At 45.0% G+C, this 24,565-nt stretch overlaps 1 long non-coding RNA gene across 1 annotated transcript in view; it reads left to right on the top strand.

Moving 5' to 3' along the window:
• LOC113604240 (uncharacterized) overlaps positions 1-24,565 on the top strand; it is a 144,994-nt gene that overhangs the window by 34,422 nt on the left and 86,007 nt on the right. The window lies entirely within an intron of this gene.

The following is a 24,565-nucleotide window of genomic DNA, read 5'->3' as shown; positions in this document are numbered from 1 at the left end:
GGTAGCACGTTATTCCCCTATTACTTGGTGCCCACCGGTACTGGCTGTGGGAGGACTTACGTTTTCCTGCCTTGTCCCGTAGGCCATTGGCCACATGCGGCTGTTTAAATTTAAATTTTGACTTATTAAGATTAAATAAAGCTAAAAATTCAGTTCTTTAGTTGCTCTAGCTCCCTAGGTGGCTGGTGGCTATGTATTGAGCAGCACGCAGGCGGAACATTTCCACCATCACAGAAAGTTTTATTGGACAGCACAGTTTTATTCCAATGCGCCCAGGTGTTTCTTGAAAGCTATAGGACCAGAGGTGTGTGAGCTAGGATCTTTTCACTTCCTTCCTTCCTTCCTTTCTTTTTCTTTCTTTCTTTCTTTCTTTCTTTCTTTCTTTCTTTCTTTCTTTCTTTCTTTCATGCTTATTTATTTGAGAGAGAGAGAGAGAGAGAGAGCGCGTGCCAGCACGCAGGGGAGGGGCAGAGAGAGGGAGACACAGAATCAAAGCAGGCTCCAGGCTCTGAGCTGTCAGCACAGGGCCCAGCGTGGGGCTCGAACTCACAACCCGTGAGATTATGACCTGAGCCAAAGTTGGACACTTAACTGACCGAGCCACCCAGGCACCCTAGATCTTTCCACTTTATTTTTTTTTTTTTAATTTTTTTTTTCAACGTTTATTTATTTTTGGGACAGAGAGGGACAGAGCATGAACGGGGGAGGGGCAGAGAGAGAGGGAGACACAGAATCGGAAACAGGCTCCAGGCTCTGAGCCATCAGCCCAGAGCCTGACGTGGGGCTCGAACTCATGGACCGCGAGATCGTGACCTGGCTGAAGTCGGACGCTTAACCGACTGCGCCACCCAGGCGCCCCGATCTTTCCACTTTAAAATGATGCTTCTTAGACACTGGGAACCACCAGGCACCTTAAGTTAGGGGAGGACAGGTAGCCCACAGCTCTTCAGAGCCCTCATGGATATGAGAGGGAGCGTTCCAGGAGCCAAATGGATTCAGTCTAGTGGAACCAAAATAGGGAACGTGACTCCCTGAGCTAGCCATGCAAAGGGTTGGTTGCATTCTGACAGCTTTACCTCCAGGGCAAGAGGTGCCACTGCATTTGGGGAGCATGTGGGTGGGTTTGGTCATGGCATGGCCCTCTGGCTCACTGCAGAAAAATCAGTCCACCTGCCTTCACCTTCCTGTACCTTTTCCGTAGGGTCATCAGACCTGTGGCCTGCACTTGGAACAGGGTCGGTTCTTATGCTGTCTTTCTCTCATCTATGTGTGGACAAGGTGGCTGCTGATGTTGTCTGGTCTTCTAGCATCAGGCATCTGTTCACCGAGCCCTTCCCATCTGCTCCATGCTCTCTAAAAACCACCCATGGGCTGGGCAAGTGGCAGAGCCATCAGGACGGTCTGCCAGCCCAACGGGAATCCCAGCTCCTCTCTGAAGCTCTGACTTGCTCCAGGAGAAGCACTGCCTGAAGTTGTCGTTGCCCTTTCTTTAAAGATACTTCATAAGCTGAACTGAGTCTAGATGTGGGATGAAGAGCAGAGCACCGCTTTGGGGAAGGGCCGCCGAGATGAACTGGGTAGACACTTACAGGAGAAGCCTCCACACTGGGACTCGTGCTTAGAAGGTGATGACCTTCCCCTCTTGCCTGAGCTTTTTCCCCTCCCTTCTGCTGTGAAAGCTTAATAGTAGGCAGAGGAGCCTGTGTCTCTTCCTCACCATTGTCTTGTCTCCCTGGCAACAGTTATGCGTCTTCGGCGAACCCCTCTCCTGGGTCTTTTTGAGGCTGGACTTTCACAGCAGGGCCGCAAGGGAGATGTAGAAATGCAGGACACACACAGGCCCTGCGGCCAACGGCCTCCTCCTTTCCCTGAAGCCAGGGGGATGCTGAAGGAGGGCTGTTACGCTTGTGAGCTTCCTGACTCTGCTGAGGGCAGGCCAGAGTGTTGTGGCCACTCCACTGCATTAGCTGAAGTGACTAGTTCTTGTTTCTTCCTGCTTCCTGGAGGGGATGAGGGCATGGGTCACTGCCAGACCCAGACCCATGCCTGCAGGTCTTCTTTCCCCCCTTCCTTTCCCCTTCACTAGCTAAGACCTTTTTAATTGGGGCAAACACAAACATTCACTGACCAGTGGGGTCAGCTAAAATCTGCCTAAGGGCAGAGTTGTAGGCAAAGAATCCTGACAGCTAGCATAAGCCTAGCTGTCACAGCAGAGTAAGGCAGGAGTGAGGCCTGCTTTCACGCGGGAGAAATTGGTTGAATATGGTGGGATTTTAGCAACATCACTCTGTCTAAAAGTGCACCATCTAGAATTTGATAAGGTCTGAAATTCTACCATTATGAATTCACTCTTTTGGCTATATATATTGTCTTTAAAAATAATTAAAATGCAAGTATCCCTATTCACGGGTAGGCCCCTTTCTTGAGCGTGAAATAGGTTATAGAAAATGGGGCAGAGAACAATTTACCTGGGATGAACTTGTCATCGAAGAGTTGAGCAAATTTATATACAGAATAATTGTGGTTCACCAAAGACAAACTTTTCTTGTGTCTTGATTTTATTTGGTATTTGTTCCAACTAGGTGGTCTAGATTGAGTTTCTTTCATTCATAATGCAACAGAGATCAAGATTTTCGTCCTTAATGCCTTAGTTTCTCATATTCCATCCTGTCAGCCACAGTCAGGGACAGAATGAGAACGGGACCTCAGAAATATCTGGACACCTCTATTATTTTCTGTTGGGCCACTCATATTCCTTATAAACAGTCCAGTTAGCTCAGTTTCAGCAGTATCTATTGCTTGCCCGCCCAGTGCCCAACATTTATTCAGAGAAAACTTATAAAGCAAATCTGATAGGCACAACCCTGTTAATCATTTAGGATGTTTTTGGCTACAAAGAAACAGAAAACTTAGGTAAATGATGTATTAAGTGATAAATTTGTTCAGTTACATACCAAGAATCCTGTAAGTAGGTAGGGTGGTTCCAGGTTGGTTAATGTCTATTTAACCATGTGATCAGGGACCATTTGTTCACAGGAGTCTCTTTTTTTATCAATTGAAAAAAAAAATTTTTTTTTGTGGCAACTACCCCATCATTCCTGTCACATCTCATTGGCCAAGACTAGGTCACATGACCCTTTTAACCCTATGGTGGAAGAAGAATGAGCTTACCACAGACCAAGATCCATGTCTTCCCCTCCTGGGTAAGGAGGATAGACATAAGGTTACCTTTCTCAAGGACATGGACCCAGAGAACAGTGTGAATATGGAAGCAAAATTAGGATCTGCTGGCCCGGAAGAAGAGGGTGATGGGTTTGTGTGGTCGGCAAACTATACCTGCTGCATCCAGCACGGTGATGAGGGTGCAAGAGAAAACAGACCCCAGGCCTCTGTGTGAACTTCCTATCAAGCCAAGAAACCTGTAATCCTTGGAATAACTGAAGAACACAAATAGTCACAGAAACACCTGAGTCCCCAGGTGGATGTGGCATGGAGGCAGCTCAGTGGGGCGGCACAGAGGAGTGATCCATATGGAGTTAGATCGGAAAGGACTCCTGGTAGAAATCTATTTTGAGCTTGATTCTGGAGAACAAGTTAACTAGGCATGGGCCGGCAGAAAAGAGGAGTAGACATTCGAGATGGGATAGCAACAGTTTCAAAGGCAGGAATGTGGGAATTTGACCTCTCCTCATGATTGTGCATGTGAATGTAGGTGGCATTTGGGTCTCACTTGTGATGAGACCATAAGATCCATGAGCGTATAGACTGATCTCTTCCCACTGGGTCCCCATTGCCCAGCACAGCCTGGAGTAATCTATTAATGCTTATTGTTGAAATGGATTAATGATGATTATCTGGAAGAGTGGAGAAGTAGGGAGGAAGCAGGAATGAGCAGCAGACTAGTGCAGTCCATGCTCCTTAAATGGGTACATTAGAGGTCTAGGACCAGGGAAATAAATCACTCTCAACTCACTCAGGGCTTCTGCACAAAGGAAGTGACTTCAACTATTAAGAGCCCCATCCAGACAAAAATCTTTGTGCTTCTGTTTGTTCCATCACTTTGTGAATGGGCCAGGCTAGGTTGTCTACTGAGGTCAGGAAGGTTGGCATCAGGTTGTGTCCTGACTAACAGGATTTACCCCTTTTCTATGAGTCAGGGCCATGGAGAGTGCTGGAGACCTGTGTGAATACCAGAGGAGGCAGAGATGGTGTGATGGATTAACTCCTGGGTGGATTTGTCTCGCTGTGTCTCCTTTGCCACCGAGTCAGTTGACATCCTGGCCAAACCTGACTCAGGGAAACAGATAAAATTTGCAGGGCCAAGTGCTAAAATGAAAATGGGGCCCCTTGTTAAAAAACTATTGAGAAGTTCTAGAGAGTGACTACGGAGACTTAAAGCAAGTGGAGGGCCTTTCTGACCATGGGAACCTTCTCAGCATGGGACAGCTGTGAAGCCAGGACGGGGGGTGGGGAGGAAGCTCCCACAACCCATTTCATAAAGGGGCAGAAGGAGAGGTTACTGGTGCTGTCTCGATCAAGAGCTTTGTCTCCTTTCGTAAATTTATTTATGAATTTGTCTCCAAATTCATAAATGTATAACCTCATGGTGTTGGTGAAAGTCCGTATTTTACAGACTGCGAGGGCTCCTTCTTTTCAGAGGAATGAGGAGGGAAATAACAGGGTGCTTAAAAGCAATTAGTTGCAGCAACAAAAGAACAAAGGGAACAAGAAAGCTATTATGCAAATGTGCGTCCATTCACTGCCATTCAGCCTTGGGGAGCCTCACGGTATATTCAGAAGTTTCTGCCTGTCTGAAGTATTAGTCCCTCTATACTTAATATCATGCCTCTGTACAATTATTTATGTTTTTCCTCCCCTCAGCACATTAGCAATTGGCAATTGGCCTCTTCCATCTCCTGGTCTCATGTGGGCTTAACTGCTATCTTGACTAAAAGCAGCAAAGAATGGCAAAGGTAGCTTGGATCCTGCAGGAGGCTCCCCCAGACAGAGGCACCCACGATTCAAATCTGACTCCGTTTTGTTCTGTAAGGGCTTTGGGAAAGAGGAAGCTGAGAAGTACCTTCCAGAGGGTCCTGGGCAGCAGGATTCAGGGTAGTGCGTGCTAGTGGGTTATGCTGCTGTCTGTGGTCCTGAATCATGATGTGTGCCTGCTCCTTTCAGACGTGACCTAGCCAGAGATTATGGAACTGGGTGACCTTGGCCCTTACTGCTAAAGACCCAACCAACACATTTCAGACCGCATTTATGCCTACATTAAAAAACACTGCATTATATTCAAAATACATCTTCCTGCTTTTTAACATAAGAAACACGGGGTTCAACTAAATGACCAAAGGAGAAAAGTTGTGTTTCTGGCCTCTTAAGAGAGTTCAAACCACAGAATGTGTTGGTCTGGGGCCCTCATCCACTAGACTTCACTTTAGTAACTCCTTGCTCATGTGTCTCCATGGTCTGGCTTAAATCAGGGCTCAGCCAACTGGCTGTCCCACCACTGGGTGAATGCCACCACTGAGGGTGTGGCATGTTGATGTCAAGAAGGTGGGATCCATTTCTTATCAGCTTTGAAATATTTTACGAATGAATATGAATGAATGAGTGAAGGGCTCAGACTCAGAGGGAGGGACTGGATTATGAATGTTTAGATGATTTGCTGGGGTTCAGATGCTGGAACAGGTCTTACGATTAAAGAAGCATTCCAGACTCTGCTACTTACTGACTTTGTGACTTTGGGCATGTCACATGTCACATGTCACATGTCACATGACTTTGGGCATCTCTTAACCTGTCTGCTGGAGGCAGGATGGAAATGAATGTTCTGCCACCACCACATGGAGGGAGCCGGTCATGGATAGCAGGGCACTGCACCTCAGTTTAGGAATCATTGTTCTCTTCTCCATACACCTGCATCTGGGCTGTGGCTGTGCACATGTCCCTTTTCACTGCCCCAGGGGGAGGGGCTGCCGGGACAAGACAATCAGAGTCTATTGCAGAGGCTTCTGAGGGCTTCTGGTAGTCAGTCCTGCCTAAAGATTGGGAGCTGTGGAAGATCAGTCATGACCCTGTGCATAGAGGGCACGTGAGCGTATGCAGGACACTGGTCCTCTCCAGGGTTGTCCTGATATCTGGGACAAGTGCTTCTGCTCTTCCTCCAACTGAGGCAGCCCTGGCTTTAGGAGAAAGGGGAACATGGACCCTGGTCTTCCTCCAGGTGGTGTTTCTCACACTTCAGCCCTTTGTCTGCATTCCACCCCATCGCCGTCCACCCACGTGCCCACCACCAAATTTTCTGATCTGATAAAAAAAAATCGAGTCTGGCTATTGAGCATTGCCATTTTCTCAGGGAGGCAGCCAGTCTGACAAATTAATCAGGAAGAAGGTGCTTGAGGAGACTGCTGAGAGGTTAATTTGTAACCCTTCTCAAGGAGCACATTCGCTTTCTGGCAGGAGCCTTCTGCAGACAGCGCCACGAGAGCTCAGGCACCACGGAGCTGTCCCCTCCGCTGCTGCAGAGGCTGGCCCTGGACAGGGCCACGTGGGAGGTGCCGAAAGTAGCTTCAGTGGCAGCATGTGGATTCTCATGCTGAGGTCTTGACTTAGGAACAAGCCCCTAAGTTGCATCTTGTTGGGGGGGGGGGGTCATGTTTCTCCTCCTCTGCTCCCTGCCTTCTCCCTTCTCTGCTGGAATGTGACCTGTGGTTCCTCACCTCAAATCTGGGTCTCTATCCTCAAGATGCTTATTTACCCTGCTGCTGCCTCAGCCTCCCCAGGAATGGGGAGGGGGGCGGGAACAGCAGGTAGAAAGCAGGCTCAGTGTGGCTGATGGGCTTCATTTAGAAGACGAGACTGGGGAATGAATGGTCCCCCACCCCTGCAGCTCAGCCTCAATCCTTAATGGATCCTAATTACCCCGTCCTGCTTGTGGCTTCTCTCTAGGGCTCACCTGTCTGGATGATGGATGAGGTGAATGAGAGAGGTGGCCAGCTGGGGCTGAGGAATCCTCCCTTGCTCTCCAAGGGGGTGGTGGGAGTGTGTGTGTGGGAACTTTAAATCAAGCTCAAAGATTCAGAGGACGGGAAGGGACCATTGCAGAATGAGCTCTTCTCCCCTCTTGTCCCCTAATACTTGGCCCAGTTGATTTTAGCTTAGAAGGAGGGTGGTAGGTGGGGAGAATTGGCCCTTTTGGTGTGAAGCCGTGGCAATACATGGCGAGGGAAGAGGGAGAGACTGGCAGCCCCATGGGGGACGGACTCCAAGGCAAGACAGAGAGCTGTGCTTCCTGACGTCAGTGCCAGGTCATTAACACGCCCACATCCACCTAGAGAAGGCCAGCCTCCACCAGAGCTGAGTAGCTCTTTCTAAGTCAGGCTTGTGCTGGGACTAATCTCGAGCTTACTGTACATTTCTACAGACACATACCCAGCGAGGACTCCGTAAATGAATTACATATCATCCCGGCTCCCAGACACAGATCTTTGACCTCCATGCCAGTAGGTTACCTAGCAGATGTTAGATGGCAGTGATTCTGTCTCTCTGCAGATTAACCAGCTAAGAGAGAAAGAATAGCATGATTCTGCTTTTAAGTCACATCCACTCAGGACGAAGCAATAGAGCCCCCTCCTTCCGGCCACGATAAAGGTCAGTGTGCTCTGGGAGTGAACAGTCCGGATCTAACTGGTGAGCTGTTGTTATTTCGTCACTTGTTCTATGCCGTGGCTACGTTATGGCTCCTCGAAGACATTGTGTATCTCATTTATCTGCGTCCACTTGGCAATGTCCACTCTGCCTGAGCCTTGGCCGATGCTGCTCATGGCAGACACACAGAAGAGCAGATGGGGTAGCCAGGGGCCAGAACTGAGCCTCTCTTCACAGTGGGGACGTTAGCCTCAGGTTGCCATTGAGGGAATGGAAGTTTTATTCCCCAGGAGGTAATAGTATGAGAGGCACTTCCAGCCCTTTCTCCTTGCTCCCTCTCTGGACCCACCTTGTCTGCCGGTGAGGGTGAGAGAAGCCTGGGCAGTGGGACTTGGTGCCCCTGGGTTCCCTCTTCCTGAGGAGGTTGTTCTTCTCATGCACGGGATCCCCTCCTCTGCGTGTGATAATGTGGGACAAGGCCTTTATTTGTGCAGCTGTGGTGGCTGGCCTCTAGGCGGGCGCCCACACATCCTGGCCTCCTGGAATTCATGTCTTTACATGGCATCTTTCACACTGAATAGGGCCGACCTGTGTCAGCGGCAGGAGGGTCCAGAAGTGATGTGGTGTGGCTTCTGAGCCTAGGCCATAGAAGACATTGCAGCTTCAGCTGGTCTCTGGGATCACCCCTTCTGGGGGAAGCCAGCCACCATTCCCACAGACACCTGTTATGGGCTGAATTGTGTCCCCTCTCCCCCCCCCCCCCCATTCATATGTTGAAGTCCTAACTTGCAGTACCCCAGAATGTGGCTGCATTTGGTCATAGGGCCTTTACCGAGGTAATTAAGGTGGAAGGGGGTCTTTGGAGTGGGCCCTAATCTGATGTGAGTACTGTCCTTTTAAGAGGAGGAGATGAGGACACATAAGCAGAGGAAAGATCATGTGCAGCCACAGAGAGAGAGCACATTTACAGCCAAGGACAGAGGCCTCAGAAGAAAGTAATCATGCTGGTACCTTGATGCTGGATTTCTAGCTTCCAGAATTGTGAAGAAAATTCGTTTCTATTGTTTAAGGTCCCGATCTGAGGTACTTTGCTGTGGAAGCTCAAGAAAACTAATATACCACTCAGCCAGCCCTGCAAAGCTCTCCATGTGGAGAGGAACCTCGTTGGTAGTCATGTGCGTGAACCACCTTGAACATGGATCTTCTTGCTCCAATAAAGCCATCAGATGATTCCAGCCTCTTAGCCTTCAAGTTCTCCAATTGAGGCTCCTGGTTTCATGGGGCAGAGTGAAGATTTCCCTTCTGTGTATCTGAATCCCTAACTGACCCAAACCATGAGATAATACATGATTACTGTTTTATTAAGGCTTTACATTTGGGAAGATTTGTTGTGTGGCATTAGATAGCCTATATAAGGTATGCTGAGACAGTTAAGTCAAGGTAAAGGAGGAATGCCATTTTGAGGAGCTCATTTGGCCACTGAGCTAAGCTGTGCACCAGCAGAGAAGTGTGTCCCCAGTTACATGGCCAAGCCTTCCTTGGGAGGGGCACAGGCCCTGCCTGCACTGGAGAGTGGTCTCACATGTGTACACAGGCCGATGTGGTCTGTGGCCAGGGTGGTTGGTGGGATATCAGGGCCAGGGGAGGAGAGCGGTTTAAGCCCCTGCTCTTGAAGAGAGCCAGGATATTGGGAAACGATCAGCAAGAGGAACCTGGGAACAGAGACCACAGAAGAGAGAGAGGCTGGGATGCCAAGCCAGGGAGGTGATACCAGATCCCAGAATGTGGCCTGGGCTTTCCTGCCCCAGATCAGAAGGCCTCCCTTTGCCGTGAGGATTAAGGGACACTACTAGTCCCTCAATATGGAAACTAATACCTATTGAACATCCGCACTGTACTTTATTTCATTTTATTTTTGCAACAACTCTGAGATAGTATTATCTCTACTTTTCACATAAGGAAAGAGGAGACTCAGAGAAATAGGTTGAGAACCTTGGCCATCACATCATTGGTGAGTAGCAGCTAGATTCAGTCAAGAACACCTACTTCCAGAAGTTCTGTTTTTTTCCCAGGTGGTGAAATACCTTGGAAGGTGGCTTGATATGGTGGTGTAGACCACACATTCTAGAACTAGACTACCTGCGTTCAACCTCTGGCTCCCCTGCTTACTAGCCTTGTGACCCTGGGCAAGTCACTTAACCTCTCTGTGCTTCAGTTTCCTCATCTCTGAGGTAGAGACCATAGCATGTCCCTGGGTTATTGTGAGGATTCAGAGTTGTAAGAGTGCTTGGAGCAGAGCCTAGCACAAAGGAAGCACTTTGTGAGTGTTGGCTGTTGCTGTTCCTTCAACTCTGCAACCTGACCTCTCAAGGACAAAACGATGGGATTCTCAGAACCAGCCTGGACCTGATAGTGCCTAGACTAGACACGGAGCACAACCAATGTGTACCTATGTGTAAACACCTTCCCTTTCCCACTTCTCCTCCCTGATTCCAAACCAAGAAGTTCAAGGTTATGGGACCGTTAATGGCTCCCAACGGTTCCAGAACAGTCTCCTCTTAGCCATTGTGGGCTGCCCAAGTCTGAGCTCCCAGGACAAGAGCCCTTTCCTGGAGATGGAGTTTAACAGTCACATTCTAGTGGGAGATGGGGGGCTTGGGCTGCAGACAGAGGGGCAGTCAGTCCTTTGTAGATACACTGTTTCACTCCTGCACCCACACTCCATGGCGGGTTGGGGACCAGCAAGAATCTGTGAGGGTGGGCTTGGGGGCTATCAGAACAGCATCTCCCTGAGGGGAAGGGCCCAGGCTGGGTTTCCAGCTGCTTGCCTTCTAAGTTGAAAAGGAGCAGCTAAGTGTTATTGATCCAAACTCCAGCGGGAAGATTTGCTAGGAGTTCGCTGGCACCAGCCCATCACTTAGCTGGTATTCATTATTCAGTGATGGGGATGGAGAACAGAGAAGGGCTGGCACTCTGCCGACGAACCTGGCCTCCCAGGGGAGGAGATGACGTGGGGACTGGCAGAGACAGGCAGCCGGCAAAGGGTCAAGGGCGACTTGTTCACATCCTGGGAGAAAGGATGCTTGGGGATGGTACTAGGGGGAGTCCTACCTCCCTGGCAGCCCCGGGACCTCTAGCCTGTGGCTAGAGAAGGGGAATAGGAACTTTGGAGATGGCACCAGGCCTGGCCTCTCTCCGATGAGCTTTGTGGATGGATTCCTGTTTCCTCAAATGCCCACTGACATAAAATGTCCCACCAATTTTGAATGATATATTGTGATGAAACTAGCTTTTACAGTGGCAGAAATGATAATTAAATCCTGAGGCCCTGAAGTGGGTCCGAGTAATGCATTCAATGAGATCCGGAAACCATGGATTTGGCCACTTCCCAACCCTGTGATAGGTTGGCCTGTCCCTAGAGTTGTCAAATTGGATCAGGTTGATGAAAGTGCTTTGTCACAGGTAACACGTTAGACAAATGTCTGCTGTCACCATCACATTGTTATTATTATTATTATAATCATTATCACATTCCCAGAAATACATGTCCAGAAACAACACAGTCTTAATGATAGCTGTGAGAAGTGATGGGTGTTAGGACATGAATAAGAATGCTTACAGAAGCACTGTTTGGAAACAACCCAGAAGCCCGCAGAATAAAGAATGGGTAAATAAATTATGATATCTTTACAGAGTGGAATATTTTATAGCAGTGGAAATGACTCACAAGTAACTGCATGGGTGAATCTTAGTAACATAACGAGTGGGAAAAAAGCAAGTCCTAGAAATCCGTATACGGTACGGCATCCTTTTCTAAACTTCAAAATTAAAACAAAACAATGTAATACAAAGCCTACACATATAGGTGATACAACTGGAAAATAAAGCAAAGGAATGAGAAACACAAGCATCACTATAATGATTACCTGTGGCACAGGTGGAGAGCAGTGGGGGCAGGGGCAGGCTAGGTGAGGAACACACAGACGTGTTATTCATATTGTTCTAGATTTGGAATTGGATGGTGAGCAAAGATGAATGAATATGTAATGAATGAATGAATGAGCAAACATGCAGGCCATGCACGAAATAATGCTGGTAGAGGGTCATAAGCAAGGATGACGACTAGTCCAAGTTGAGTACCTAGAATCCAAAGTGCAGTGTTTTTTTTTTTTTTTTCATTTAAAGAAAAGCGTGATGTTGAATGGGTATTTGGCACTAGTTCCCCATGTTGATATTCTAGAAAGTCAGTAAGTTTTTTCTAAGGGTGTTGGGGATGCCTCTGTAGCATACTAGGCCCAGAGGATAGTAGCATCTTACATCCTTTTGGGGAGAGGCATGTTCCGGTCTCTCTTACATCCTGGTGTAGGTGTGTGAAGGATGCATAAAGTATATATACTATTGGACAGAACTTCCCTCTATAACTAGTACTGAACTATGACAAATGGTGCTTCTGTAAACATTCTTCCGTATGTCTTTTGGTGTACATACGCATACATTTCCTGTGGCTGTATGTCTGTGGTGAAATCGCTGGGCCATACACTACATGTATGTTCAACTTTGGTAGATATTGCTAGTATTCTGAAGTGATTGTACCAATCTGCACTCTCACCAACACGTTTCAGATTCTACTTGCTCCACATCCTTGCCAACACTTGGTATTGTCAGCCAATGAAGTGTTCACCATTGTGTTGGGTGTGAGATCATATCTCACTATGGTTTGATTTTGTGTTCCTTTGGACATTAATGAGGTTGAGCATCTTTTCATATATTTATTGGTCACTTGGATATTTCTTCTTATGAAGTATTTGAGTCTTTTGCTCACTTTTCTTGTGTCATTTATGTTCTTTCTGAATTTTGATACTCTTTATATATTCTGAATATGAGACCTTTGGAGGATTTGTATATTCAAGATATGTGTATTTGGGAGAATATATATATATATATATATATATATATATATTCAAGATTGTCCTGGCTATTCTTGGATCTTTGCATTTCCATTTAAATTTTAAAATAGACTTAGATTTTATTTATTAATGAAAAAACCCTAATGTCCATGAACAGGAGAGCAGCAGATGCATAAACTATAATATAATCACACAAAGGAATATTACACAGCAGCCTAGATGAATGAATCTCTTTCTGTAACATGAAGCAATATGGGTAAATCTTAGCAAAGTAATTAATATTAAGTTGGGGAAGAAAAAATTCAGAAGAGTACATACAGCATAATGCTCTTTTTCACAATGCAAAAAACAACAAAAATAAAAATCTTTGCTTTAAGAAATCTGTAGACAGCACCATATTAAAAGGAAGTAAGAAACATCAGACTTGTGATTCAGGATGATGGCTACCTTAGGTGGGGATAGCAGGAGGATGAGATGGGGAATGGCTGCACAGCTAGGTGGTAGTTACTGTGGAGGTCTAGATTTCTCATTGGGTGGTGGATTTATGAGTGCTTATTGCATTGTTAAAAAATATGTATTTATTTTTGAAAGAGAGCGAGCATACATGAGTGGGGGAGGGGCAGAGAGAGAGAGAGAGAGAGAGAGAAAGAGAGAAAGAGAGAGAGAGGATGATACCAAGCAGGCTCCATGATATCAGTGTAGAGCCCAACACAGGTCTCAATCCGATGAACCCAGAGATCATGACCTGAGCAGAAATCAAGAGTCAGATGCTCAATTCACTCAGCCACCCAGGTGCCCCGCATTGTTAAAATACATATAAATACTCAAATGAATAAATGACTAATGATGAAATGTTATGTGGATTGAGGATTATGATTAATCTGGACTTAATGCAGTTTAGGTCAATTATACAAAAAAGGGCTGAAAACAAAGGATTACATGAAGATACCACTGTCAGTCCCTTTGTTGTGAGGCCCCCCGGTCTACCAAGACATTTCATGGACTGAGGAGAGGTACCAATGTCAAGATGCCTATTACTTATTAGTAGAGCTTTATTGCTTCTAAGTTTGTTTTTAGAAAAATAAAGTGAAATAGAAGTTTTATTTTTTTCTTCCTGTACCCCAATGTATCTTGTGTATTCCTTGGGGTATATACATGCCTCTGCCCTAAGCAATTGGAATTTTAAGCCAACTTTCATTTTAGATGGATCACCCAGTTGGCATGGGGAAGATGAATTGGCATTTTAGATGAATCACTCAGTTGGCATGGGAAAATCAAATTCTCTCAAGAGCATTTAGGAGGCTATCAATACACTCACTCCCAGTCAGAAAGGACAAGAGCCTACAGAGTGCTCTTGGGAAAGGGAAGGAAGCAAGGAATATGAGAAGTCTGTAAGAGAAGGAATTCTCGGGGCTTAGTTTCCTTCAGAGTAGAATACCCAGGAGCTGAAAGAACTATATATGTATTATTCTCCACTAACGACTACCATTCTCTTAGAGCCAGAATCTCTATTTGCTCCAAACTGTTGGGCCTGTTACCTTCTTATAGAATCCCTATAGAATGTTGACACTTTTATGTGGGTCCCAGGGCAAGTACGGCCTTAAATCTGGTTCTCACTCACTGAAGGACTAATTAGTAGTGCTGACCACCTTCAGATGTTGAAGGGAAATCCAGCAGCCCATGATGGAAACTGAAATCTGGAGGATAGTATGGCTTGAGGGTGAGGGTTTTTTGTTTTGTTTGTTTGTTTTGTTTTTAGATTTTATTTTTAAGTAATCTCTACACCCAATGTGGGGTGTGAACCTGCAACCCTGAGATCAAAAGTCACATGCTCTACTGACTGAGCCAGCCTGGCGCTCCTGAGGGTGAGGTTTGACTTTCAGGAAAGTGTGATAGAGCTGCCTCTCAGATCCCTGAGCTTGGACTTTTCTGTTTCCTCTGACAGCAGCCCGTCAGTCAATGGCCTTGGATGCTTCCACAGCTGATTTTTAATTGAGAGCTTCAGATGGATTATAGAGAGGGCTTAGAGGAACCACAGTCCGTGAGGGTAATTTGGCAACAGGCAAGTTCTCAATCCTTGGATTTTGGGAAAGAAGACCATGTATTAGGCCACAGAGACAAAGGCTTAAAGTATTTTGGGCTAGAAGGAGGTCACATGCCACCTCAGGGAAAACAAAGGCTTGCCTCGTCGGGGCACCAAGTCAACTGCCTGCCTATGTGCTCCCCCTTCCTGGGCCTTCACTTACTGACCTATAACATGGTGGTATACAACTAAATGAGTCTTAAGGTGGGGGCGAACCTGCTGCTGTGAAGAAACCAAGTGACACTGCTGTTGAGCAGCCCATCCCCCCACTGGGGAGTTACGTGACCCCAGCTGAGTTATGCGGGGAGCCCTTGTCTCCTGGTCTCTAATGGCCTCATAGATGGGGGATTATGTAAATGAGCATGTGTGACAATGCCTAGCCCATGGAGGACTCTCCCAGACATCATTTTTTTTCCCTCTTGGCTTTTGGTTTCCAAATAGTAGAAGTGGTGGTCCGGGCTGGGTATGGATATATGCAGGATTACCATTCTAACATGGCTCCTGCATGCCTATGTGGCCCACTGGCACTGTTTCTCTCCAGCTGGACTGCTTTCCCTTCGCCCTGGCCAGAGCTGGGAAAGAGGTGGATTAACAAGGAGCTTGCATGACATAAAGGAGCAGTCTGGGTTTCTGGAGTCAGAAACTGTGGGCAAGTTACTTAGCTCTCAAGCTTCAGTTTTCTCTCACATAAAAGCAGTGTGTCCTAGCCCTTGGGCTCATTGTGGAGGGTAAAATGAAAAACAGGGTACATAAGGCTTCTGGAACACAGTAGGTGATCTCTAAATATGAGGTGAATCCCCACCCACCTTCCCAGCCTTCCCCCTTAGAACACACTTGTGGGACTTCCTGCGAACTTTATTGTGTAGAATGGTGGTTCTCTATGTGTGCTTCTGGGCACAAGGGGTCTGAGAGAATTCATCAAAAATCAAGTCATGGAAAGTCAATTCATCACTTTTATTTTGCCAACTGGCGATTTAGCTTCCCATCCATTGAGTGTTGGGAAATTTAGTTTTGGCAAGTGAGCCTGCCTCCTAGAGGAATTCTCTGGGTGGACTGGGCTGATCCAAATGCAAGTTTAGTAAATGCTCTGCTCAGGAGTAGGAAGCAGTGTGTGATATGTTGAAAGCTGAGCCCTGCAGTTTGTGGCCGATGTCAGAGCTGCCTCTCCCGGTTTCTGCTTCTGCGTCAGCCACCACTGTGGTCATCACCATGAAGAAGTTCTTGTCGGAGAGGAGGGAGGCTGCTGAAGGGGAAGCCGAGCCTCCAGGAAGGGAAGACTGATGTTGTTGGTGTTTCTCCCCAGGCCTCTGGAGACTCTCTCATCTCCTCCTCTAACCGTTCTTTTCGCTGCCAGACAAAAGAGAAGGGGCCAGGTGGCACATGGAGTCAGAAGGCAAAGGTAATGGCTGCAGGAGGTGACAGATTAGAAGTTCGTGTCATGAAGAGGCATCTGAACCCTGAATTCCTCTTGTAGGGGGTCATGATTCTTTGCTTGTAAGCAAAGGAAACAAACTAGTTAATTCACCTAAGGGGTGCCCCCAGCATGGAAAGGAGGCTGGAAAAGGGGCTCAAGGATGGACGAGCACCAAGGCAGTGCTCCGAGGCCTGCCTGAAAGCAGCCACCATATGGTCACAACGCAACTACAACCAGTTGTTTTCAGTCTCTTTGTTCTGTTGCTCAAGATACAAATTCCAGAGAGGGGTATCCGATGGCATAGTTTCCATCATATGCTCTTTTGTTGCCTGGAAAGAGTGGAGCTTCTAATTACCTAGCCCCCAGGTTGTACCTAGTGGACAGGAAGCAATTCCGATTCAGGAACTGAGCTGAAGAGAAAATAGTTAGTAGGAAGCCAGATAATACAAATCATGGCAATAGCATATAGGCATATACCATTTAGAATAAGCTAGCCACTGTTCTAAGTGCATTACGTATGTTAGCTCCTTTAATCTTCCTCTGTGGGCAATGAGGATATTGTTATCATGCCCATTGGACAGATAAGAAACTGAGATCCCAGGAAGTTAAATCATATAATAAACAAGTGCTAGGGCTGGGATTTGAGTCAGAGTTTGGTTCTTAATGCCTATGGACTACTGTCCACATTACTACTGTTCACTTGAAAAGCAACTTGGGGAAAATCAGGGAATTGAGTAGTACAAAAGAAAGCTGGTTTCCTCAGGGTTTCCAAGAGTAGAAGGAAACTAGAGACGTTCAGGGATTCCGCCATTTTGGTCTCCCAATTCTCAAAAGACTCTTCTATCAATTCCCCTCTGGAGCATCTCATTCCTTTGCTCAAATGCAGATGGTCCTGCTGAGGGGGTGGGGAAGAGGTGGGGGTGGAGGCAGGTAAACATAAGCTTGATTGAACAAGCCAGGGAAAGGAGAGGTATTACACAGATTTAAGATTTAACAAAAGAAGATCTAAATTGACATTTTATTGACTTGCAGTGGGAGTTGTTAAAGACAGATTACTGCACCAAGGGTAGAGTTTGATTGAGAGGTCAGGAGAGGACTCAGCCATCAAAGGCATCCAACTTGAAGACTAGAGATACCCCCAGGGGCAAGGTAAGCACATAAATTTGAGCTTACACATGGATACTTGCCAACGCGCACGCACACACACACACACACACACACACACACACACGCACGCACCCCAAATGAAACCTGAGCTGCTCTCTTAGTCCCAGAGGCCAGGCCCAGAGACACAGGGTGAAATGGGAGAGAACTAAAGCACATTGTGCTAGATTTGATTCTTAATAATACCCTCTTCCCACCCCAACCCGATTGATCCCCAGACCCACTGGGAGCTGTAGAGATGGAGTTCCTCAGACTTTAAGGTAGAAATAGGATCTTGAGAAAACGCCCCACTGCTTCCAATAAGAAAGCCCTTCCATTTCAAAGCCCTTTCCTCAGGGCCTCAGCGCGGGCTGGATGGCTGTATTCAGAGATGCAGAGCTTGCTAGGGGTGCACAGAGGCAGCAACAAAGGTCTGCTCCCAAGAGCCCAGCACTCTGGGATCTGCCTTGGTGGAGTGGTACGTGGGGACAGGACAGACACATGGTAGGGAGAGACTGACAGAGACACAGCTGGATAATGAGGAGCTGTCCTGCTTAGACTACAGTTCAGGGATCCTTCACAGCAGTGCTGGCATGAGGGTCTGGATTCCAGGTTGGGTGATGATGAATCTTATCCCAAGGGGCCTTTTCTCTGTACATTACCTCATGGGTTGCACCCACTGTTTCTCCCTCCTAAAGCTGAGGGGTGCCTGGATCAGTGTTTGAATGGCCTCTTTCTCCTCTGTTCCTGCAACTAATATCACATCTTTGGGAATCTTCTGTTGGCCCTGTTTCTCTCCTTAGCTCCTGCCTCTGAGGCAGTGACTGTGTCCAGTGGAAGATCTATGACTTCCATGTGTAACTCTTCCCTCCCCTTAGGCCACTGTCTCCCTGGGGGGATCCAGTGCAGGCAGGGTATTATTATTAAAAGCAACTTCTCACACCCTCACAGATCTCTGTTATAGCTACTGGAGGAAAGGGCACTGAAAATCCTCCTCACCCTATTTCAAACCTGTCCCCCCAACTGGGTTCTTCTTTTAGCTCTCAGGACATCTTTTGCACACACACATCCCACCTGCTCTTAACCCCATATGGTTCCAGGTTCCACTTGGACTGAGCACCATGAGAAAAGGAGCATCTGGTGTAGCAACAGATTTGAAGGTGACCTTCATTGAGCCCTAAGAGAGATAACAGTCGCTCTGCAATCAACAAGCCTGGCTCCTCTGGATACTAAAATAGCAACTGTGGAGTAAATCTGCCCCCATCCCCACCTCCTTCCTTCTCTTTTTCTTCAGGACAACACAAAGAAACTCTACGGGTGAATTGGGAAATCACAGTGCCTTTTAACAGCCTGAAAGCCTGAAAAGAAAGTTCTCGTGCGTGTGTGTGTGCATGTCTTTGAAGCTCATCAGCTCAGGAAAGCTAGTTTCTCAGCATTGTCACCACCACTTTTCATTCAGCAAACTCTGCCCTTTTAGTTATCATCTTATTTGTTCTATCAAAAGCCCTGAGTTATGAGGGTCCAGAAAAGGTGTACCGCATTTTAGATGGGAGGGAACCAAGGTTCCAGGAAAGAAGGTGCCTGCTCAAGGTCACCCAGATGGAGTGGCCAGAACCAGAAGATGGCTGTTTGCTTCCTTAGGCTTCCTATTCTAGATTTCCACTGGGAATGTAATGTGTTCTCAGGGCTTGATTGCTGAACCTCGGGAGCATTTGATACTGGGGTTATTAATGTAAGTGGTTTTAGCAGTGTCCTGCTGGTTCCCACTCTTTGCCTCTGTTCCCTGTGCTGGGCCCAGAGCTGTTGTTCAGTGGTGGTTGGAGCGCCCAGTGGGTGGTTTTCAAGGTAGGGACAGATGGAGTGAGGAAGGAAAGATCCTTCACCCTGTGTCTGTTGCAGAGGGGAGTAGAAATTGGATTTTTCAGGGTTGGAGTTAGCAGAGATATGGAATTTGTGTTTATATGGTGGCAAATTGTTGAAGGGAAAGGAGAAGCTGGCAAATGAAATGATGGAGATGTCTTTCTGAGTAAACAAAATAAAGGGTGGGCCCAGTAAGAGGAGGACTCTGTGTTCAGCTCATATTAGAGCATGGAGACAGGATAGTCCCACTGAGGTTCCTCCAACCCAGAAGATCCTCTTCAGCCTTCTAGAAAACTGATGGGCAGTAGTGGCTCACAACCAGGGCAAAGCTGGTTCTTGCATAACTTGCCCATGTGGAAAAGGGGACAGAAAGGGACCACAGTCAGGATTACTTTGCAGATAGATTCTAAGATAATTAATTAAAATTAGAAGGATACTTAAAGGTTATCTAGTTCCACCCCTTCAGTGTTCAGGTGAGAAAACTGAGCTCGGTGAAATGCCCAAATGAACACGGCTACTAAGCTACAGAATGGAACTAGAACCCAGGTTTGCTCAACTTCCAGTCCAGGGTGACTTTCAGCACTTTCACTGATTAGGGTCAGGTCATTTGACCAAGTGCCCTTTGTCTCTAATAAGAGATCATGGGATCATTATACTAAGTTATTTTTGTTTTCCTGCAGTCTGGAGAGTACATACTTGAGGTTTGTAGAGCCCAACCAGTATCCTGGACACTTTACTTATGTTGAATCCTTTCCAGTAGATCTAAAATATAGCAGTTCAGAAGAGAGTCCAGAGAAAATAGTGAGGTTAAGTGGGGAAACAGGATGGATCAGTGCAGAAAATATGGGAATCTAATATTCAGAATTCTTCAAAGATAGGTGCTGAGTTCCATGGTCAGCCATAACAGAATAACTGGGACCAGATTTATGCTCTGACTTTAAACAACTGAAAAACAAAGCAAAATGTATGAAACAATGGTTTTCAGAGATTGGACCACAGGTAGCACAGGAGTGTGATCTCTGAGAGAAGGGAAACAAAAGAGGTGAACCCTAGGGTTGCCCCAGCTTACTCCTGAAGGTGGTTTCTAGGCTAATGTGAAGTGAGGGTGATGGGAACAAAATGGCTTGGTGACCTTAGTGACTTGAGAAGACAGGCATCAGAGTTTGGGGAGGCCTAGGTAGCCAGAATTTTCAGGGTAGAATAGGACAGAGAATGGGATGGAATTTCACAGAGAGGGAACTCTGGAAGTCTGCAGAGAAATCTCCTTGTATCTTTGGCTGATTACAGATCTGCCTGTGCATGAGAGGAAACTCACCATGGCTGGAAGAACCCACTAGAAAGCAGTAGACTGTAACACTTCTAGAGTGCACAGAGGAGTAAGAATAATTCGTGCTCCCACCAGTAAGAGTGGAAAGATCTAATAAATGGGGCATTGGGTAGAATCCTCAGAAGAATATTTTCTCAGTAATAGAACTCAAATACCTCTAGACTAATAGTTGGTGTGGACCTGCCCTAACAAAGACTAAAAGCAAATTTCAAAAGAATCCAACTGATGCCAAGTAACTTAACTATGTATGAGAGCAAAATCACACACACACATACACACACACACACACACACACACACACACACACTTATAAGACATTAAAAGAAGGTAATAAAATGAGTAACAGGAGAAAAATCAGTTAATAGAAATAGGCCCAGGCATTATAGAGATGATGCAATTAGTAGACAAGGATTTTAAAAAAGTATGGGAAAATGTAAATGTGAGGAGGAAGATATAAAGAAAGACCAAATGGAACTCTTAGGGATGAAAGACACAGTATCTGAAATGGAAAGTATACTAGATGGAATTACAATAGACATGATGCTACAGAACTAAAATCAGTGAACTTGAGGAAGCATAAAAGTGATCCAAAATTAAGTGTTGAAGAAAATGACTAAAAAACATAAACATAACATCAGTGACCTATGCAACAAAATGAAGTGGCCTATTGTATTACAGACTTTTGTCTAACTCTTCCATAAGTTTTTAAGAAAGGACTATTGAAGTCTCCAACTGTAACTGTGAGATTGTCTATTTTTCCTTCTACTTCTAGAAGTAGGAAAAGAGGAAAGGGTAGGACAGGAAAAATGTTTCAAGAAATAATAGTCACTTTCTAAATTATGATGAAAAATAGGAACCCATGGATCCAACAATTTCAACCAAATCACAGAAGAAGAAACATAAAATCACACCACAGCACATCATAATAATGACTAAAAGCCAGAGACAATCAGGAAATAACAAAAACAGCCAAAAAAATGACACGTTATGTATAAAAGGGCAAAGATAAGAATGGTAACAGAATTCTTACTATGAACAAAGCAAACTAGAGGGTTTTGAAGAGTAACATTTTGAAGTTAAAAGACCTTCTCAACCTAGAATTCTATACCTAACAAATATATGTTAGCAATGAAGGGGAAATGAAGACTTTTCCAGAAAAAAGGTGAGAGAATATACCACAGCAGGCTTGATCTATAAAAGATTAAATTCTTCAGGCAGAAGAAACATGAAAACAGAAAAATATTCCATGCTCCTGGATTGGAGGAATAAATACTGTTAAAATGTCGATACTACCCAAAGCAATCTACATATTCCATACAATCCCTGTCAAAATAACACCGGCATTCTTCACACAGCTAGAACAAACAATCCTAAAATGTGTATGGAAACAGAAAAGACCCCAAATAGCCAAAACAATCTTGAAAAAGAAAACCGAAGCTGGAGGCATCACAATCCCGGACTTCAAGATGTATTACAAAGCTGTAGTCATCAAGACGGTATGGTACTGGCACAAAAACAGACACTCAGATCAATGGAACAGAATAGAGAACCCAGAAATGGACCCACAAACGTATGGCCAACTAATCTTTGACAAAACAGGAAAGAATATCCACTGGAATAAAGACAGTCTCTTCAGCAAATGGTGTTGGGAAAACTGGACAGCGACATGCAGAAAAATGAACCTGGACCACTTCCTTACACCATACACAAAAATAAACTCAAAATGGATGAAAGACCTAAACGTAAGACAGGAAGCCATCAAAATCCTCGAGGAGAAAGCAGACAAAAACCACTTTGACCTTGGCCGCAGCAACTTCTTACTCAACACGTCTCCGGAGGCAAGGGAAACAAAAGCAAAAATGAACTATGGGGACCCCATCAAAATAAAAAGCTTCTGCACAGCGAAGGAAACAATCAGCAAAACTAAAAGGCAACTGACAGAATGGGAGAAGATATTTGCAAATGACATATCAGATCAAGGGTTAGTATCCAAAATCTATAAGAACTTACCAAACTCAACACCCAAAAAACAAATAATCCAGTGAAGAAATGGGCAAAGACATGAATAGACACTTTCCCAAGGAAGACATCCAGATGGCTAATAGACACATGAAAAAAATGCTCAGCATCACTCATAATCAGGGAAATACAAGTCAAAACCACAATGAAATACCACCCCACACCTGTCAGAGTGGCTAAAATTAACAACTCGGGAAACAACAGATGTTGGAGAGGATGCAGAGGAACAGGACCCCTTTTGCACTGCTGGTGGGAATGCAAACTGGTGCAGAAACTCTGGAAAACAGTATGGAGATTCCTCAAAAAATTAGAAATAGAACTACCCTGTGACCCAGTAATTGCACTACTAGGTATTTATCCAAGGGATACAGGTGTGCTCTTTCAAAGGGGCACATGCACCCCAGTGTTTATAGCAGCACTGTCAACAATAGCCGAAGTATGGAAAGAGCCCAAATGCCCATCAGCGGATGAATGGATAAGGAAGATGTGGGGTGTGTGTGTGTGTGTGTGTGTGTGTGTGTGTGTGTGTGTATTATGCAATGGAATACTACTCAGTGATTCAGTGATCAAAAAGAATGAAATGTTGCCATTTGCAACAACGTGAACAAATATATGATTTCACTTATATGAGGAATTTAAGATACAAAACAGATGAACATAAGGGAAGGGAAGCAAAAATAATATAAAAACAGAGAGGGAGACAAACTAAGAGACTTAAATACAGAGAACAAACTGAGGGTTGCTGGAGTGGTGGGGTGGGGGGATGGGCTAAATGGGTGATGGGTATTAAGGAGGACACTTGTTGGGATGAGCACTGGGTGTAATACACAAGTAATGAATCGCTAAACTCTATTCCTGAAATCATTATTATACTATATGTTAACCTGGATGAAATTTTAAAAAATAATTTAAAAAACTGCTAAGAACATCTGAGTGTTAAGTCTTTGTGTGAATACATGCTTTCATTTCTCTTGGGTAAATACCTAGGAGTGGGATTTCTGGAAGGAAGAGTAAAAGGATGTTTAACTTTGTAAGAAACTACTAAACTGCCTCTTGAAGTGGCCATGCCCTTTGGCATTCTCAGCAGCAAGATGTGAGAGTTCATGTTGCTCTACATCTTAGTCAACACCCAATAATATTGTCAGCCCTTTAAATTTCAGTGATACTAGTAGCTCGCTATGGTATTAATTTGCATTTCCCCAATAACTAATAATGCTGATCATCTCTTCATGTGCTTATCTGCTACTCAGTACATCTACTTTGCTGAAGTGTCTGTTTAAATATTTTATCCATTTTCCACCAAGGTGTTTGTCCTCTTAAGTTTTAGGAATTCTGATTCATGAAGATGGTATATATCTCCATTTATTTAAGTATTTAATTTCTTTCAGCAATATTTTGTAATTTTAAGTGTGAAGGTCATGCACAGATTTTGTTAAGCTTTCCATAACTATTTCATATCTTTCTGCATTAATTGTGATGATCCTACAGTTTTTCCTTTTTAGACCAATTAACTTTCAAATGTTAAACCAACCTGGTATTCCTGGGATAACCTCACTTGGTCAGGATATAGTTTTTATATGTTGAAGTTTCTTAATTTGTTAAGGTTTTGCTAAGGAGATGGTGCCTGTGTTCCTGTGGAATATAGTTTCTTTTTCTTGTAATGTCTTTGGTTTGGTATCCAGGTAATACTGGCCACATAAAAATGTGTTTGGAAGTATTTCCACCTCTTCTATTTTCTGGAAGAGTTTGTATAGACTTGATACTATTTTTCTTTAAATATTTGATAGAATTAATCAGTAAGACCATCCAGGCCAGGAGTTTTCTCTGTGGAAAGAGATTTTTGTTTCATTTTGAAAGGTTTTTGACTATGAATAAATTTCCTTAATAAATATTGGGCTACTCAGGTTACTGCTTCATTTTCAGGTGACCTTTGGTAGTTTGCGTCTTTCCAAGAATTGGTCTGTTTTGTCTAAGTTGTCAAATTGGTATAAAGTTGGGTTTTTTCTCAGTATTCTTTTAATGTTTGCAAGACTTGCAGGAATGTCCCATTTTTCATTCCTGTTACTGGTAATTACATCTTATTTAAGATATTTTCTGATGTTCCTTGTGATTTTCCACATAATCTGAACAATGGAGTATTTAAAGCTATATTATTGACT

This window comes from Acinonyx jubatus, chromosome A2 (genome assembly GCF_027475565.1).
Source record: "Acinonyx jubatus isolate Ajub_Pintada_27869175 chromosome A2, VMU_Ajub_asm_v1.0, whole genome shotgun sequence".
Taxonomy (NCBI): domain Eukaryota; kingdom Metazoa; phylum Chordata; class Mammalia; order Carnivora; family Felidae; genus Acinonyx; species Acinonyx jubatus.
The sequence above is the reverse complement of the archived record's forward strand: the minus strand, read 5'-3'. Positions and strand labels throughout refer to the sequence as shown.